The following is a 20,635-nucleotide window of genomic DNA, read 5'->3' as shown; positions in this document are numbered from 1 at the left end:
TAGGGCATTTGTGTCCAGATCTCAAGTTTCTCCACCACCGATCTGGCAGAGCTCCTCCACCAGGTACGTCATTTTGTGTCTCTGTTTGTATCTATAGATCACATATATCTTCGCTTTTGAGATTTACATTTGGGAGGTCCTCGTGTTCACTTTCTCTCTCTAATATTGTGACAATCAGAATCTTTATTGCGTTTCCAAGTTCTGATCTTTATTTGAATCATGTTGTGAGTGTTGTAATTTAGGGCATTTGTGTCCAGATCACAAGTTTCATGAGGCTGTGACGGAGATCTAGGGTTTGATTTTAGCCCTGTTTCTGGGTTGTTTCTTCTATCAACCATGGTTCTGATATAAGGGTTTATATGTCATCCATCGATTGTGTGTGTTGTAATGTGGAAGCAATTAGAATGTTGACTGAGTTAATTATAACTATCGATTTTAGCGATATTTTCAAGATCTGTTCCTGGTCCAAATTACAATTTTGCAAAGGATCTGTATTATGTATAAATCAACCTAACAGGCTCTTATATCATATCAGGCTTGATCGTACATTAAAAAGCAAAATTAAAATTGATATGTATAAATTATTAAATTGTTTGAATGATCAATTTGTTGTATTATATTATTTAAGGACAAATGGGAGGACAAAAGATTCGACAAAAGGATAAAATTTAAACATTCATCAACTTTTAAATTCTCAAACTTAGGATGATGAAATCTACAGCCAATATATATATATTTTTTTTAATTTGTGCATTATATTGGCTAGGCCCCGCCAATATTTTAATGTATGCTTCACAGTTCTGTAAACATTCAAACCAGTATAATTTAGACGACTTGAAAAAGAAGAATAAATACAAGTAAATCCTAGAATAAAATTTAAACTAGGGAATTCAAATATCAACAGAAAATGGAGTTTCACTATTATCTTTCCACAAGACCATAACCAACAAAAACAGACCCTAAATGTAAAAAACAGAACAAGACTTGAGAATACAAGAATTAGAGTACTAATCTTGATAACAGAACAACTTCCAGCTACAGCACCAAGAAATCCAAATGATAACCCTGATATTATGAAGAATACACCTAAAAAAAAACACAACAGACCTGGTCAGAGCTAACAGGCCTGCTGCAGAGTAAGAGATGGCACAACATAAGCAAAAGCATTAGATCCTCAAAACAGATTCAGGCAAATCCAAATCCTGTTCTGAGTTAGCAATTTATTTAAACAGGCAAGCGAACAGATAAAAGAATGCTTGTGAATAGCTCCTTTAAACCAAACAGTCTCATTCCAAGCAACAACATTTTTCTTAGGTCTAATATTTTCCCAAGTAGTTTTAATGGTAAACTGCCCCTTACTAGGTAACAAAATAACTCGATCATTATTTAGAAAGGCTGGAAATCTGAAGGTATGGCATTCCTTAGCTCAATAAGCTCAAGGGTGTTGGTTTGAGGCCACTGCCAGTGGTTATTAACTATAATATCAGCCACAGTTGTTTGTTCATTGTAAACCTGAGTCAAAGATGACTCTATTACCTATTCTCATCACAATAGGGCTCATAGGGAGCCAATAGTCATTCCATAACCAAGTGTGTGTCCTTTTACCCACTTGATGCATAATAAACATTCTAAAGTTAGTTCTAATTTGTAAGATTTTCCTCCAGCTCCAAGAACTACTTTGAGGAATTTTAATAGACCAAAAGTCTCTATTTCTAAGGAGATGAACTTTAACCCATTCAGTCCATAGAGATTGAGGCATCACTTGAACAACTTCCCATAAGTTCTTAGCCATAGCGGCCCTGTTCCAAGCATTCAACTCCAAAGACTCAAACCACCTTCCTTTTTAGGATAACAAACATCCTCCGAAGCTACTTTTGAACCAGCATTCATTAAAGAACTACCCTTCCACAAGAAATGCATTAAAACTGAATTTAATTTATTAAAAAGAATAGCCTTATTATTTTTTTTTTTTATAAGTAATAATATTTAAAAAGGCGTTCAATAGGGGAACTCGTCCCGTAGACATAAAAGAAACCGGGGTCTAAGGCCCCAAAGAATCCAAAAAAGAAATTAAATCAACAGAAGAGGAACACGAACTTTTGTTCACATAACTAAATAGAGAACGAATCGCTTGTTGAATATTTGAATATTCATTGGTAATATAAGAAAAAGAATAAACATTTACATCTCTTTGAAAAAAATGCACTGATAATTTGTCAAATCTTGTCAATTCACATTCGCATATTTGTTGATATTATACAAAAATTCATAGGGTTGCAATTAAGTTTCTAAAGAATGGCCTAAAGAATACTATTATACATTTATTTACTGGAACACTCACCATGCACTAAATGATTAGAATATTCTCTCAGTATATTATGCACACATCTGAAACAAAAATATGATTGTTGCCATCCAGAGGTATTACTTCTGTGAAATGTACTTGCAATAATATTTCCCTGAAATTTCGTAAAGAGATAAAGACAGTACCTTGTGTGTTATACTGCTATATACCACTTTCCTTCACCTTGCTCTTCGTGAGATGAAGTGTTTTATAGACAGTACATTTTTTACTTATCATTGACGTGTTAAATTATGAGTCAAAACACAATTCAATATACTAAACTGTTCAATTACTTAATAATAATCAGATGGACATGAACAATGACAATGTTGAGCAATACCCATCAAGAGACATTCATTCTCTTGATGGTGACAATGGTGAGGATGTTGTAGTTGTTGAACAGGCCGATGCCGCTGTTTGGTGTAATGCCCATCAAGAGAAATTCATGCTCTTGATGGAGGAAGAGGTTGGAAAAGGAAATCGTACAGGCACGACTTTTAATCCAAATGGGTGGACACATATTGTGGACGCAATGTTATTAGAAACTGGAAAGAAGTACACGAAGGACCAATGTAGACAAAAATTCAATAATATAAGAGCATTGTACAAAGATTGCAAACAAATATTATCTGAGACTGGTGTAGGGTACAACAGTGAAACTGGAATGATTGACTTGGAAGCTGAAAGATGGGTTCGATTGTGCAAGGTTAGTATTTCAATACGTGTCTATTTACCATACATACAGTAAGTAATTAGTGATTTAGTATTAAAAGGGTTTGATGAACAATAATTGTAAGTTGATAACGTGTAGGTTCTCAAGCATGGAAAAAAAATAAAAAAACAGGGGTGTAAGAATTATGAGCAGATGGTAAGGATTTTTGGGAATACACATGCTACTGGCAAGCATGTTCATCCTTCTACAAAGCCACCCAGACCTCACCAAGTGCTAACAATGCCTCAAGTGGCAACACATGAAGCTCAAATTCATAACATTGAGGGCAATGTGGGCATGACTGATGTAGAACGACCTAATGTAGAAGGACCTATTGACCTCAGTCCTACTCCCAAACCTATAGCTAAGAAACAGAAGAAAGAAACTTTTTCAGAAACAATGTCTTTAGTGATGGAATGTTTGACTAATATTGGGAACGCGAAAGCTGAAAAAATTGCAAAAGCCATAGCAGAATCATCTTCTAGTTGTCAACCATCTCGATTTACCGAAATGCCTGAAGTGACATCTCCCAGTAAAAAAGAAAAAGAAATGGATCCCCAGCTTGAAGAGTGCGTCAAGATCGTCAACACATTAGTGGGGATTGATGATACCCATTATGCTAAGATCATAAGGATGTTTGGTGAGGACAAGGAGTGGAGGGATATATTTCTTCGCATTCCTGATGAAAGGAAGGTTGGGTGGGTGATGAATCAGCCTCTATGATTTCTTCGGTATCTTACTTTTATGTGCTTTTGGATGACTGTTTTATAACTGCTTTTACATTACTGTTGGATGACTGTAATGAATTTTTCTTATCTACTGCTTTTACATTATTGTTGGAAGACTATATTTAATTCCTCTATCTACTGCTTTTAAATTAATGCTGGAAAACTATTTATGTTCTACATCTATTGCTTTTACATTGTTGCTGGATAATTGTATGATTTGGTATGTCTTTTCCATTTTGCTTCATTTTTGTTACAATAACTGCTTCTGTTTATTCTTAAATAGGATAGTAGCTATGGATATAAGGACAATATTAACCATTTATGATGATGATGATGAGGAGGAAATTCTTGTATTGATCGCAGTCGTATATGAGTACTATTATAAACATTTTGATAAACAACGTTGTAGGGATTCCATGTTACAAGGGGAAGATTACATATTCGAGGTCTTAAATGGACATGAAGATAGGTGTTATGAAAATTTTCGGATGTACCCCAACACCTTTAGGGCATTGTGTCGTGAGTTGAAATTGTTAGGATTGAAAGATTCAACATTTCTAACGGTGGAAGAACAAGTTGCAATTTTCCTACTTACCGTGTCTCATAATGAAAGGAATCGTGTCGTTGCTGAAAGATTCCAATACTCTACATCCACAATTTCATATCACTTTCATACTGTATTAAAGTTAATTTGTGAGTTAGGGACTAAGATTATTGTTCCCCAGGATTTGAATGAAATTCCTAAAGAGATAAAGAACAATCCAAAGTTTTACCCATACTTTAAGAATTGTGTAGGAGCCATAGATGGTACTCATATCCATGCTGTAGTGCCAGTTGACCAACAAATACCCTTTCGTGGTCGAAAGGGTGATACGACTCAAAATGTCATGGCCGTGTGTTCATTTGATATGAAATTCACATACATTCTAGCAGGGTGGGAAGGGTCTGCTAATGATTCGAAGATTTTAAATGAGTGCATTCAGAATGAGGATTTCAATTTTCCATCACCACCCGAAGGTAAAAATTTTAAGTTTTCATATTTGTGCATTTTACATTACAAATACGTTAACTTTAATACTTAACATACTTAACATAACAGGTAAGTTTTATTTAGTCGACTCTGGGTACGCCAATCAACCGGGGTTTTTGGCCCCTTACCGAGGTCAACGTTACCATATGCAGGAATATCGTAGACATACTAGAGGACCACATGGTAGAGAAGAGGTGTACAATTTTAGGCACTCATCATTGAGGAATATCATAGAGCGATGTTTTGGGTTGGTAAAGATGAGATTCGCTATATTGAAGCAAATGCCCCCTTATCACTTTGACACTCAAGTTCTTATTGTCATTGCCTGTTGTACATTGCATAATTTCATAAGATCCCAAGGTGAATCTGATGAAATTTTTGATTCTGAAACCCCTCAATCTTCACAAAATGAACTTGATGTGGATGACGATGTTCAGGTGGTCAGTGCTACTAATACACAGATACGACAGATGGATATTTATCGTGATGGTATTGCCAACCTAATTTGGGAGCACTGTAATCACTAATTATAAAACTGTCTAATAGTGTGTAGAATTAAAATATGGATGCCTGTAATAACTAATTATATTACGTAAATTAAACTCAGATGCTCCTTATTTATGGATAACTGTAATAACTAATTATATTAGGATATCAAATATTAAATGCTTTAGTACTTGTAGGTGCACTTATGTATAGGCTTGAAGGTGAGCGACCACAATGTGCATGTGGTAGAGGTCCTATGCATCTGTATAGGGCTCGAACTCCAAAAAATGATGGTCGACAATTCTATAGGTGTCCGGCTCGAGAGGTATGGTCAATTACTTTTAGGTGTTATTTCTGTTACTGTTTCCTAATTGTATAATTTATATTTCTTGTAGTCACATATGAATGCATTTATGTGGGTGGATGAGTTGCACCAAGGTGCACAAGTTGAAGAACAGGTTCAATCTGACTTGGACAGAGTCATTGCAATGATTCAAAATGAACAATGTAGACAGAAGTACATGCTCTTCCTAGGTTGTGGATGTCTTGCTATCACAATCATATTTATTGTGATTGTCCTCTTGTTGCTCATTATCGTTGTTATTGAAAGATGAAGTTAGATAAACTTCCATCTTTTGTAATATATGACATGTAATATGTATTTAGTTAATTTCCTGTGTTTCATTTGGTATGTAATATATACTTAAATGGTATATTTTGAACTACGTATTAGTTGCTGTTGTGTTATCTTCTCTGTCATTTTGGGAGTGAGCTTTAGGGTATTTGTAAAATTTGCTACTGAGGTCATTTACACTCTATTTGCGACATTAGAGAAAAAAAAAAGGTTAGATATATCTTGTTTACTACTTCTAATTATTTCATTCCTACCGTGTGTTATTTTGTTTTTCTCTAATGTTGTTCATGTCTTTTGTTTTGCATGAGGTCATTTACACTTTAAATTTACAACTAAGCTTGAAAAAAGGTTAGATATATCTTATTTATTACTTTTAATTATTTCATTCCTACCGGGTGTTATTTTGTTTTTCTCTAATGTTGTTCATGTCTTTTGTTTTGCATGAGGTCATTTACACTTTAAATTTACAACTAAGCCTAAAAAAAGGTTAGATATATCTTATTTACTACTTCTAATTATTTCATTCCTACCGTGTGTTATTTTGTTTTTCTCTAATGTTATTCATGTGTTTGGTTTTGCATGAGGTCATTTACACTTTAAATTTACAACTAAGCCTGAAAAAAGGTTAGATATATTTGTTTACTACTTCTGATTATTTCATTCCTACCGTGTGTTATTTTGTTTTTATCTAATGTTGTTCATGTGTTTTGTTTTGCATGAGGTCATTTACACTCTAAATTTGCAGTTTAGCCTGAAAAAAGGTTAGATATATCTTATTTACTACTTCTAATTATTTCATTCCTACCGTGTGTTATTTTGTTTTTCTCTAATGTTCTTCATGTGTTTTGTTTTGCATGAGGTCATTTACACTCCAAATTTGCAGCTTAGCCTGAAAGAAGGTTAGATATATCTTGCTTGAATTAAATTTGTGGACGGTGTCCCTTGTTAGTTGAATTTTGTGGGCGGTGTCCCTTATTGAAATAATTTTGTGGGCGGTGTCCCTTATTAAATGAATTTTGTGGGCGGTGTCCCTTATTGAAATAATTTTGTGGGCGGTGTCCCTTATTGAATTAATTTTGTGGGCGGTGTCCCTTGGGTTTATTGTGTTTTGAAATTTTGGAAATGTCCATTTTTAAGGGGAAGTCATGCCGGATTTTTTTTAAAAAAAATAATAATAATTTAATTTAACTCTGCTTTATATTTTGCTACTATAGGTAATGTCTTGTTTTACATTCAAATTCATTTTTTGCTACTACATTGAAGGACATGGCAGTAAGTTGTAGGCAGTGGCACCAGCGGGATTGATAGGAAGCATTCTCTAGTTGCTGCAACTCCAGAAAGCTAGTGATCTCTAAGTTAATCAAATGGAGGCCTATGCAAGTATAAAAAAGTGGGTGTACATTTTATGGAATGAATATTAGTGATCTCCAATTATGTGTACATTTTTTGTAAGTGTAATGAAGTGTGTGTGTACTTTCAAATATTTTAAAGGAATGTCTAGCTTCTTATATGTGGAAGTATATATGTGAATGATGCAACACTCAAGTTCTTAAGATTGTGATGTATAAAGCAAAACTATACGTGGAAGTATATATGTGAATGTCGTTCAGTCTTGTAAGAGGGATCTTCCTTGATTGCTTACTTTTAATCTTTATTCATATTTATCAATTCTGCTTATGGTTGGATATTGTATGAAATATTCACAAGTCCGTTATCAAAATAAATACTCAACAAAAGGGGAAATAGTCTTATGACTAAACAAAAAAAAAATATTACCAATTTGAAGGACCTCCACTGCAAAATTTCAAACTAATCTAAGTGAAGTAAAACTATTTACAAGCTTCAATGTTCACCAAATTGCAACTCTGACCAATTCAAGACGATTAACGTTTTGGCTTTGTTTCTTGTTAGTTTTAACTACAAGGATCTCTCTCTCTCTCTCACATTCTTCATGAATATATATATATATATATATATATATATATATATATATATATATATGAAACAAAACAAAGTTAAATGGAATGCAAGCCAAAAGAAAAAGATAAATGGAGTGCAAAGATCTACTCTCATTGAAAGATTATTACAAAGTTAGATTTGTAATTTGGTTGCCATTAATCATGTTTATGCAGATTTATTCATTATTACAAAGTAGTTTGGTTGCCATTATACTTGTAAATTTAACAAAAAAAAAATTTCCCAACTCTAATGCAGATTTTTTTTTTCCATAAATTATTTCAAATCATAAAGAAAAATGGACTATTTTACATATAAACTTATAATTGTATTCATATATATAATTTTTCAAAACAAAACAAAACAGTCTTTACCAAACAGGTATTCTGTTATTGATTCAGAATTTTTAATAACAAAACACTATTCTCAAACGTGTTTTGTTTTTGGATTTCTTAAAACGCATGACAATACCAAACGCGTTATCATGTTTCTGATATACAATTATTAAAAACAAAACAATCGTTACCAAACATGGATCCGATTTCTACTAAAAACATACCAATACCAAAACAGTTGTTTTCATATCGTACCAAACCATAACATATAACGTTATCGCCATCCAAACGGACCCTAAATTCTTTCCACCATCAATTTAATCGATCCCTATAATTGCAAAAATAATATTTTACATACAAGAAGCACAAAAACATGTATGTATGTGTATAAACACATACTGAAGTTGAACAACTAGACACATATCAGATAACCCTGTTATTCGATGCTTGCAGAAAAAGTGGAGTTAGTGTGTAGTACTGGAACTCCAATGAAAGTAACAGAGTTACCTCCAAATTCTGCTGTTCTTCGAAACAGAGACGATGGAACAGTTTTAGGGATAGAAAAAGGGACAAAAATGTCCATAAAATTTGTTACTTAAGTGAACGGCCGGAGTGAGTTCGGGAAGCATGTTTTCTTAGCTTGTCCGGAACGGGCTTTTTTGGACTTTGGCGTTTATTTAAAGTCCTTTTTTCATGTTACACCAAACACTCCCAATTTTGGGGGATGGGCTTCTTGGGCTTGGAAGCCCGTTTCAAGGCCCCAGAAAGCTCCCCAAACATGGCCATAATAACGTTATCATTTTAACTTAATTGAACGTTGAAAGTATATGAAATAACTAAATTATCCTTATTATATTTTTTTTATTTAAAAAATTATATTTTTAAAATTACAATATTATCCTTTAGATAAATAGATAGCTACATAAGGGGAGAGAAAACCCAAAACATATATATAGAAAGAGAGAAGGGGTTAGAACTGAAAATTGAGAAGATCAGAGCAAAAACACCGACCGAATGAGATTGACAATATCTAGAACCACGACCACGCCAAAAATCAAAATAAAATCACAAACCCAGTTGAGATTAGAAAGAGATGGCTACAGAAGGAGAGAGAAACCCAAATATATATATACATATAGAGAGAGAAAGTGAGAGAAAAGGGATTACAGGGGAAAATTAAGAAGATCAGAACAAAGAAGACATACCCAATAAGATTGACTCCGAGATTAACCTTGAGCTGAAGGAAGAGGTCGTAGAGCTGTCCCAGATCAGCAGCATTGCCGTGGGAGTAGAGCAGAGTGAGGCGAGCATATGGGTTTCTCAGATAGAACGCAACGATCTTGTTGCCTCTCTTGGAGTAAAATGATAATGTTATTATATTGTTGAGGGTTTTTAAAACTGGTTGGGATTTTATGATCATTTTTTGAAAGTATTAGGAGTTTACAGAAATTTGCCCTATAAATTACAACTCATTTCATTTAATTTATATGAGATTCATAAAATTAACAGAAGTCAAAGGAAAAATATGCACGTATTTAGAATAACATTAGGGGTGGCAAATTACGACACGATACGATAACACGACACGAACCCGACACGAGTTAAAAGGGTTTGAGTTTGGCATAAACGGGTTTGGGTCATAAAAGGGTCGACACGATTAACTCGTTTACTTAACCGTTTGTGACTCATTTAAATCAACATGTTATAATCATGATTATGACTTATATAATATATTACCTGTTTAAACCCAATTATTATGGATAGTTAAGTCATATCAATATAAACCTTGTTTATGCCTTATGATTTTTCTTTTTATTTTGAATATTTGGATTAATTATAACAATTTATTTCTATTATTTAGTATTTGATTAAATATTAAATGTCTCATTTTAATAAACAGGTCATTAAACGGGGTAACACGTTTACCTGTTTAATAAACGGGTTGGGTTAGTGTTGAGATTTTTGACACGAGTATTAAATGGGTTGCCCTTACATCGACACGACACGAACACGACCCACGAACACGAATTGCCACCCCTAAATAACACCATAACGATTTCATAATTAATAGTTACCATCACAACTAAATTTTATATAGTGTAGGAACATATTTGTAACAAATATCACAGCTTATTTCATTCAAGGGGAAACCAAGTACGTGTCTCATCATAATGATTTCATAACTATCATCATAATTAAATTACATATAGAGTAAGAACACATTTCTAACATAAATCATAACTTATTTCAATATATATATATATATATATATATATATATATATATATGATATTCGTAAAATGAACCAAAGTTAAGGGAAAACCCAACATGGGTTTAAAATGACATCATAATGATTTCATAACTAATATCACAACTGAATTTCATATAGTGTAAAAACTCATTTCTAATATAAATCATAACTATTAAATATATATATGAGATTTATAAAATTAACCGAAGTTAAAAGGAAACCTAAAACATATTTAGAATAACATCAGAACGATTTTATAAGAGTAATCACAAATAAATTTTATATAGTCTAGAAATCAATTTCTTATATAAATCACAACTTATTTAATTCAATATTGAATTAAGCAGGCAAGTCGAGGCATGTTTTCTTTTTTCCAAGGAAGACGAGTTAGCTCATTTCTCTGAAAGATGAGGATAACAACTTTAAAGGGTTGGGACCTAACGTGCCTACTTACAAAGAGTTAGAAGCCCTTAAGGAGGCCTTTAGTAAATCTAGAGTCTTTCCTACCCCTAACACTTGATTCTTTCTTTGGTTTTGTCACTCAATGCATTTGCACTACTACCCCTAATAAACTTTTTATCTTGCTTGGTGCTCGATAAACTCGGAAAGCATGCCAGTAATTAGTCCTGTTCATTTAGTTTCTAAGGAATGCTATCTTCTCAAAGTCAAATCTTAAAAAGGATGGAGTCCCGGCAAACCCCTTTCTAAGTATGAGGATGGTAGTATAGAAGTGGGCAATAATTGCAGTTTTTTTATTTAAAATAAAGAAAATAAAAAAAAAAAGGTTTACAGTACTAACATGGGATGAGAAGGGACAAAGGAAAAGGGCATAATTAGGTACAACTATTTCATTTTATTAAGTAACTAATTCGAATTCTTTTCCACTTCTAACAATGGAACAATCTTTCATTAATAAAAGAAATTTGGTCACTTTATTTTCTTCCTCTCCTTTTGAAATAAAGGGAGAATTTAGACTTTTTATATTATTCTTGTATTATAAGGTTCATAAAGGATACATGTTACAATTAAATTATGATGTATCATATAATTGATATTTGAAACATGGTACTTTTAAGTTGTGATGTAATTCTAAAGATATGTTTGTTTAATATTATGTTTAATTGATGTTACGTATCTGACAAAAGTCATAAAAATAACAAGTGATACATGTTACGAGTAAGTTGGATGCCAGATATAATTCGCGTTTAAAAGATGTTACACTTAAGTTGTGTTGTAGTTCTCAAAATGTGTTTGTTTGTTGTTAGGTTTGATTCATGTTATGTACTTGAACCATTATGTATATTCATAATGTTACACTATGCCAATTTTTCTGTTATAATACACCCAAAAAGAAGAAATTGACAATAAAGATACTTTAGCACTTGGAGTTCAAAATCAACAATGATACCTCTTTTAGTTTATTTTTTGATCCTTGGTACGCCGAGTGTTCTTTGCACCAGAAATTTGGTTTAAAGAATCTTATTACTGGTTTCAATATTAATGCTACTGTTAATGCATTGTGGCAAAACTCTAGGTGGACTGTACCACCATCTTGGCCATCTGAAATACCACAGTTCTTAATAAGTTCAACACTCTTGAAGCTGATGATGAGATAGGCTGGGTTGTAAGTCAATTTAGCTTTAGAGCAGCATAAAAAATTTGTAGCTAACAAGGTATTGAGGCTCCATGGTATTCATCGGTTTGGAATGGCCGCAAGCCTAGGATATCCATTTTTGTTGTGTTGGTACTGCAGCAAGCAAATAAGTCATTGATACACCTTAAGAAGCAGTTTTATTTTCACAGCTATATGTCATAACTGTTACAAGGATGAATACTCAAATGACCATCTTTTCTGGTCTTGTCCATAAAACTTGACAATAAGAAACTCATAACACGACACCATGATAACTTAAAAGGTCACTAAGGAAGAATAATATAATTACACTTCAAGTTGTTGATTGAATAATAGTAGATTTAACATTCAATGTCTAATATTAATACAATAACAGTAATTGAGAAGGCTACATTACTAATTGTTTCAAAGAAACAAAATAAAATAGCTCAAAAAACAATTCACAGTGCTAACGACTCTGGACCAAGAAACTTTCACTCGGTATTTTGTCTAGAATTCCTAAAGAAGGTTCATCTTCCAAAGTTGTTTTTCCAGAAATGTCTCTTCTAAACTCAATGAACAACCAATTGTTCAGTTTCACTGTGTTCTTGAACCCAAATGACATTAAAATTAACCTTGGCGTACAAGATAATAGTCAATACCTTCTCTAATTATCTTTAGTCCCCTACAAACACAAACACGTTGTTAAATCAAATTAAGTGCACTTATAGGATGAAGTAAGAGTAATCATATTCATATAGATTTGTGAAAACGTTAACAGAAGATCAACACAAAATAAACAAACTTTAGCAATAAAAGGCTAGTAGGGTGTGCAATTTAACCACTCTACTTGAAAGATTTCTCATGCAGAGAAGTACTAATTTCCTCAAGTTGTTCCTGCTCCGAGAGAATCTTGGAGTGAACAAATTAACCTTGTATCATGAGCAAAAGCATCAACTTCCAAGTTTACAGGTCCCACAGAAAACTGTTTCCAATTGTTTTTACTCATTCTTAGTATAGATAAAATAGATATAGTTAGAGAGATATATTTTAGGTTTACTAATTTTCCAAGCTCCCAATACGTGCAAGCATACCAGGTATAAGTAATGAGTTGAGAAAAGAGAAACACTAAGAAAATAAATAAATAAAAGATATCCTTGCTCTTTATTGCATCTAGATTAGATAAAACCCACACATACAATACAAAAGACTACTACGAAATTCATTCCAATAATAACTCTAAACTTAAGAATATATATATTTTAAAATAAAAAAAAAAATTCAATAATGTCAATCCCAAAACTTTGAAATTGATTAGATTACAAAAGCAAAATCTCAAATTAAAGGGACCAAAGAAAAACAGCCATTACAAAGAAGGTCAAAATTTTCATTATACATAAAAATTAATATAAAACATCTAGAGAAAATAAAGAAACATGTAATTGCATTCAAATTATCAAGAAGTATATAAGGGTCTGTTTGGCTGCTAATAAAATTGTGAAACATGAAAATTTATTATCATGTCATTGAAGTTGAATCCCAATACCAAAGGGTATTAGACTAGATGTAGGAGAGATATTTAATGTAATCTTTGTGCAATTAAAATCCTAACTGGCATTTTTAATTACAATTTTTGTGTAGTTAAAATCTTTGGTTGCATGTTCATCGTCTTCTTTTTCCAAATCCTTATCTTCATCTTTTATACCTGCTTAAATCAATCTATCCAGACTTCTATACTATCAAGTGAATTTTCATTGAAGGAATTTGTAAAACTTAAGTAAAATTTCATATAGTCAAGGAATGAATATCTAAATATAAAATCAAAACCAAAGAAAAATTTTAACTTACAAGTCTGACCATATTTATATGACAAATATAAACCATGTTTCTCACATTATTTTAATAGGTGCAATCTTCTTTGTCATTTTATCAATCATTTCAAAAAAAAATTTATAACAATCATTTCTAATATCTTCCTTTCTTCTTCTATCTTCCATAGAAAACATAATCAGAAATAAGAAACACCACTGAAACATATTGAACAATTAGTCACAAATTTCAGACATTATCGAAAAATTCATCAGTCGTTCGTAGCCGATATACTCAAATCTATGTAGATGAGCCAGTTTGATAAATGGACACGACTCAAATATGTACTAATTTAGGCAAAACAGTGTAAAGATCAGATTCAAATTTGTACTAATTTCAGCTACCAATATGGAGGAGGGTAAAAGAAAAATAATAATAATACCCCAAGCGTAAAGTCAGCCTTGATCATCAACAGCCAAACAACGCCACCCACCAATAGTTGCCTGCAATTAAGAACCCACCAGTAAATTCCACTCGCAACAATAACACTTATTCTATGTTCTAATTCAAACTGATATATTGAAATTACCTGGACATGGGCTCTTTCTTTATTCTCTATTTTATTCTCGGAGATGTCCTAAAGTTCCTCTTTGGTTCCAACCCAAAGTAAAAAACTGATAAACACCCAATTGAAAAAAATAAAAATAAAAATCATCTAACTAACAACAAACAATTCTATCTAAAAATAATAATATAAAAGCTACAAATCAACCTAACAGTAATAAAGGGTTCTAAAAAGATTGCAAGAAGAAATAAAAAAAGAAAATTAACTGATATTTATTTAGATATATATATATATATATATATATATGTGTGAGTGATAGATATGAAAGGTAAAAAGGGGACCTTGCAATCTTCACAAACGGTGAGTGAATTGCGACTTCCGGTGACTACACAACGGACGTTTTGGGACTCAAGAGATTTCATTGTGCAAACCCATTCTTTCTCTTCGTTGTTGCCGATTCCCAACTGTCCGTCTTCTGTAGAGCCCCTGAAAAAAACCAAATCAAAACCCTAAAAAACTCAATCTTTCACTCAACAAAAAAGAAGAATAAGATGAATCGAAGAAGATGCTTGTCTTGGCTATTCTTATTTGTGTGTAGTACAAAACCTTAAATCAAATTTCATGGTTAGGAGGAGAGAGAGCTTTTTCTCTTCTGTCCGGAAGAGAATTTGAAAGAAAATGTTTCCAGAGAGTTTGGGAGTTTCAAATGGGAAGTGAAAATTTGAGAACAGCTGGCACTAACTAATGAATAAAATAATTATATATAATATATACATACTCTGTATAAAGAAGTTGTATAAAGTAAATATATATACACTGAAAATGGTAAATACTGTTTTACCTCAACTGCCACCTCAGCAATTTTACCCTCACTGGTCAGATTCCAGTGAGATGCGAATGGAGAGGATTTTTCTCCCCTCCTTTGTTGTTCTCACTCTCTTATTTTCTTTTTTCTTTTTTTCTTTTAAATTACAGTATGAAGTAATACTAGTTGTTAGAAGAACCCATACGACTCCTTTTTATTTTTTGTTTGTGAAAGAAAGAAGTTGCACAGAAACTACCACTCGGGTGGTGGTTGTATAGAAGATAATGCTTTTTCTGGTCTGCGCCGTGGTTAGCTCTTCTTTTGTATCTGTGGGCGTCGGTTAATAACACTTGAAACAAAGTGGATTGCTGTTATGATGTGATTGATCAAACGAGTCAATCACGTGGATGAATATGATCCGATTTAATTTAGTAAATAATTAATAATTTGATTTTTATAATTATTTAACTAAACAAATTAGATATGAATTATGATCAATTTAATATGATAATAATTCAATCCAACATAATGATCAATTTGATATGATAATAATTCAATCCAACATAATATACTATATAATATATTAAACATATATAATATAATGCTATAATATATAATATTAACATAACATAAAAAAAATGTTCTTATTATTATTTGGGTTAAGTGCAAAAAACCCCTCTCTACTATCGATATAGTGCATATTAGTCCCTGTGTGGTAAAAAAAAACCCTATACTATCAATTTGGTGTGAATAAGTCCCTGGTGGTGTAAAATGACGATAATATTCTCACTTCAGTTGAATAAATTAATAATTATAAATACAGGCCATGTAAAATGACCATTTTGTCTAAATTTGTATAAAATAGGGTTTGTTTAGCAGAAGGATAAAATAAATCTCAAATTATATAAAATAAGGATAACCTAAACCTGAATATAATTAAATCTAAAACCAAACATGCCCTTTCATATTTTAAAATATAAATAAATTTATCATTTATATATATATATATATATATATATATATATATATATGATGCCAGACGACTAGCAGAAGTGCATGGACTAGCTGCAGAGCTCTCTCCAGAGCCGCAACATCCACATTCCTCAGCCAAACGCCTCGTGCGATGCAGTCCTCTGTTTCTGCGGCGTTCGACATACGCCGGTTGTACCAAGTGCCTTGGTGCTCTACAGAAGGTCTGTTTTCCGATAATGAAGTTATTAAACGGAGTTGTCCAGTGATATTTATTCATTTTTGCAATATAAGTTCATATATAAACTGAGCAGCACCAAAAAATTTCCTAAATTTCCTTTAAATTGTAGGAGAAATAAATGGTTTAGTTTTTTTGAATTTGTGAAACTTTTTGGAAAAATATAGATTTCAGTAAATATATTCTCCAATAATGGAAAACATAAGTGTATATTCCATTTTTGTGAAAATGACATTTCATTATATGTATCATTGGCCTATCCTTTTAAATTGCAATGAAATTGGATTATTTCATGTTTCCAGCATTTTGAGTTCTAAAATGCCCTTGTTTGTGGTGCATTATTACAACTGAAGGGTAAGAACGGAAGTGAAGAGGGTGGTGATCACTCCGACGTGATCGCCCTCATCCACCACACCGTTAACTCTGGCGTCACCTTCCTCGACACCTCCGACTATTACCGTCCCTTCACCAAGGAAATCCTCATTGCCAAGTTACACACACACACACATATATATTCACTACTTGCGAAGTTCTATTTGCTCTGCTTACTAAAATCAATTAACACTGATATTTTATTTAGCTAATTAATTGGTCCAATTAATTTATGATTAGGCTCTGGAGGGAGGGTCTAGAGAGAGGGTTGAATTAGGAACGAGGTTCGGTAGCTTCTTTTCCAATGGCAAGGTGCATAGGTGCGGTGATCCGGCGTATGTTCGGGCTGCCTGTGAGGGCATCTTGAAGCGGCTCGACATCGATTGCATAGATCTCTATTACCAGCATCGCGTTGACATTACCATCCCCATTGAAGTCACGGTACCTACTAGTCTATTCGCTTTCTGCTTTGCGTTATTGTAATTTATGATAGATATAAGAAATTGAAAATCAACAACAACTGTTTGTTTCCCAATATTCCACGCACTGCTTGATAAATGTCAGCCAAATGCAACTGTTTTAAATATGTTCATCAAAACACAAGAAATAGGAAGAATATATTAAAATCAATTCAAACAAATTGAGTGAAGTTTAGCATCTTTTTTACATGGTTGGTACGATGGGAGGAGAAAGAAACTAAAGATATGCTCTCATATGGTATGACCATCTTGTGTCCACTTCACTTATCATATTTGCATCTCTTTTTCGAACAAGTATCTACGCGTTCCTAATCCGTTTTATGTCATGTACTCATGTTTATTCCCCAGATGGGAGAACTCAAGAAGCTGGTTAAAGAGAGTAAAATAAAGTATGTAGGTTTATCCAAGGCCCCTGCTTCAACAATCAGAAGGGCAAATGCAGTTCATCCGACAACAGCTGTGTAGTTGGAGTAGTCGTTATGGACAAGATATGCAGGGGAAAAGGTTATTCCTACTTGCAGGTAAGGCATTAGTGGTACTAATTGCTAACTTATATGCTAGGAAATAACAGACAATTTTAAGCTCTAGTTTTGTCCACCATAATTTGTCAGAGAACATGGCATTGGGATTGTTGCATATAGTCCTCTAGGACAAGGATTCCTGTCTTCAGGTCCCAAGATAGTTGAGAAGTTGTCAAGTGGCAACATTGGTAAGGTTAATGCTTATGCAGTGCCTGCGTGTCAAGGAGTGGGACAATAGGCCTAAATTTGGTCCTTTTGATGCTGCGTGTTTGCAGTTCTTTCACACTGAAATATATATTTCATCTTTTGCAGCTTCTGCCAAAGTTCCAACCTGAGAATGTTGAGCATAACAAGAACTTGTTTAAGCAAGTAAATGCTATGGCAGAAAGCAAGGGATGCACACCAGCACAGCTCGCATTGGCCTAGGTCCATCACCAAGGAAATGATGTGCGTCCCATACCCGGCACCACCAAGATTGATTACTTTAACCAAAACATTGGGGGCATTTCACCAAATGTGCTCAACTCGAAGCCATAGCTTCAGCTGATGCTGTTAAAGGTGATAGATTTGGGGGCATTTCAATCACTTGGAGGGAATCAAACACTCTCCCATTGTCCTTGTGGAAAGGCGAATAAACACACGCCTCTGCCTCCTCTAGTTCCTTGAGGTCCAATGTTGTGATGATTTTGTATTGTTTTAGAACTTGTTGGCTTGTGTTCAAGAACATAATAAATAGAATAACTTCTGAAAGTAGGAATAACTTCTTACTCAGAATCTCATGTCCATAATGACCACTTCAACTGTACGTCCTTCTGATTGTTGAAGCAGAGGCCTCGGATAAACCTACATATTTTATTTTACCCTCTTCAACTAGTTTCTTGAGTTCTCCCATCTGGCATAAACATCGGTACAAGGCATCAAAAGGGTTAGGGACCAGTGTTGACAAGTCTTATGGTTCGTGGTCTCGGCTGCTACCCGGAAAATAGGGAGGTTACGTTACCTATCCAAGAAGTTACCCTCAGCTACAGGGCCTAAGGAGAGAAATCATCACGCTCGATAAGATGCTTGTTCAAAAAAGAGATGTACATAAGGAAACATTCAAAAACTAATATATGTGAGAGGGGAAGAGACATGGACACAAGATGGTCATATCATACTACAGCATATCTTAAGTGTGATTACACAACTTTTAAAATAACCTCAAAATATACTTAACAGCTTCCTTGGGGTTGAAGGAGGGGTCGCAGCCTACAACTCTGTATGAAGATAAGGGATGTTTACCAAATGGTAAATTGGTAATTATGAATTAAAATCCATGGACAGAAGAGAAGAGAACCAGAGAATATTATGCTTACTAAACCAGACAGGATTTGGCAATGAGTAAGAATAATGAAAAGAAGAAAAGAAATAAAACCCTTCTAAGAACTGAATTATTAATGAAAAAGTAATCTAAATATTTAGGACTGCTTTAACAGGTATTAAAAAAATCAGGTGATAAGAAAAAATAGAAAGGAGAGCCAATAGTAAATAATTTACAAATCCGTATTTATGAAAACATACGAGACTCAAAACATTATTGAGATATAAGTAGCATTTATATTTATGTAGCTCAACAACCGCTAAACTTCACTCTGTTTGTTTCAAATGGATTTAGTATTTTTCCTTCCTATTTCTTGTGTTTTGATAAACATATTCAAAACAGTTGCATTTTTGGCTGAGACATTCCATCAAGCAGTGCATGGACACTTGTAATACAATTCGAAAACACACAATTTGTTGACTTTCATTTGCGTATTCTCAAATTCCTATATATATAGATCAACATGTTGAGTGAAAGAAATGGAATATGATCCATCTTTATCATAAATTACAATAATATAAAAGTGAAAGAGAAGTGTTTTGTACCGTGACTTCGATGATGATGCTAGTGTCGACGCGATGCCGATAATAGTGATCTAAGAAATTAATGTCGAGCTGCTTCAAGCTGACCTCGCAGGTGGCCCACACATACGCCGGATCATAGCGAATTTAAATCTCGTCGGAAAAGCTGCAACCGAACTTCGTTAAGAGCCTGATCACAAATTAATTCGTCAATTAGGTAAAAAATTAGGGTTAATTACAGTAAGTTGATCTGCAATTGAAAGTGAAATTGTAAGTACCATGGCGATGAGGATTTTATTGATGAAGGTGACGCCGGAGTTAATGGCGGAGTCAGGCTTCATCCTCCTCACTCTCTCCATCTACCCTCAATATAGCTATATATAACCCTCTCTCTCTATATGTCGATATAGCGGCATTTATAGAGAAAGGGAGAGAGAGAGAGAGAGAGAGAGAGAGAGTGTGAAATAGGGGAAGCTGGCAGAGATGAAAGAGGATGTTGGAGTTGCGAATGGAGCTCCTCGGTAAGCTGCTGGTGAGACTCAAAGCGAACGAAAAGACACGTGGAAGAAAGGAGGGGTAGTGTAGGAAACTGATGAATTCGGAGGGTGTTTTCGTAAAAGCAGATGCAGAGTAGGGGGCCAAAATGGTCAAGAAAAAAATTTGGACCATTTCTCGATTTGTGCGTGTCATCCTTGCGCAGGGGCCATGCTAATCTTCTCTGTATCGTTCCAATTTTATCGGATGTCCCCGAAGGGACGGTAGTAAGTTGTGAACGAAACATATATTAGGCGAAGACACTGTAGTTCTTTAACCGATGTGGGACATCTTAACTCTTTTGAAAAACGTGCCTTACACAGCCTAGTTAACTCTACGTTAATAGCCTTCAAACTATTTTATTACTAATCTAG

The 20,635-nt window shown here is 33.6% G+C and overlaps 1 long non-coding RNA gene and 1 other non-coding gene across 4 annotated transcripts; both read right to left on the bottom strand.

Annotated features, from left to right (window-relative positions):
• Window positions 1-12,378: 12,378 nt before the first annotated feature.
• Window positions 12,379-20,278, bottom strand: LOC132307453 (uncharacterized). 3 transcript variants are annotated; one of them, XR_009482237.1, is made up of 5 exons: window positions 20,006-20,278; window positions 19,752-19,917; window positions 14,804-14,948; window positions 14,340-14,400; window positions 12,379-12,773 (listed from the first exon to the last, which is right to left on the bottom strand). It is a non-coding gene; the product is annotated as an uncharacterized LOC132307453 (long non-coding RNA). The 3 variants fall into 3 exon arrangements; XR_009482236.1 differs by lacking the exons at window positions 19,752-19,917; window positions 20,006-20,278 and adding exons at window positions 14,487-14,571; window positions 15,069-15,221; XR_009482235.1 differs by lacking the exons at window positions 19,752-19,917; window positions 20,006-20,278 and adding an exon at window positions 15,069-15,219.
• Window positions 20,279-20,381: 103 nt separating this feature from the next.
• LOC132310577 (U6 spliceosomal RNA) lies at window positions 20,382-20,484 on the bottom strand. Its single transcript, XR_009482642.1, has one exon. It is a non-coding gene; the product is annotated as a U6 spliceosomal RNA (small nuclear RNA).
• Window positions 20,485-20,635: the final 151 nt, after the last annotated feature.

This window comes from Cornus florida, unplaced genomic scaffold (genome assembly GCF_030987335.1).
Source record: "Cornus florida cultivar Cherokee Brave unplaced genomic scaffold, ASM3098733v1 CherokeeBrave_3.0.0_Hap2_Chr05, whole genome shotgun sequence".
NCBI classification, from domain to species: Eukaryota; Viridiplantae; Streptophyta; class Magnoliopsida; order Cornales; family Cornaceae; genus Cornus; species Cornus florida.
This window is presented reverse-complemented; position numbering and strand designations above follow the sequence as displayed.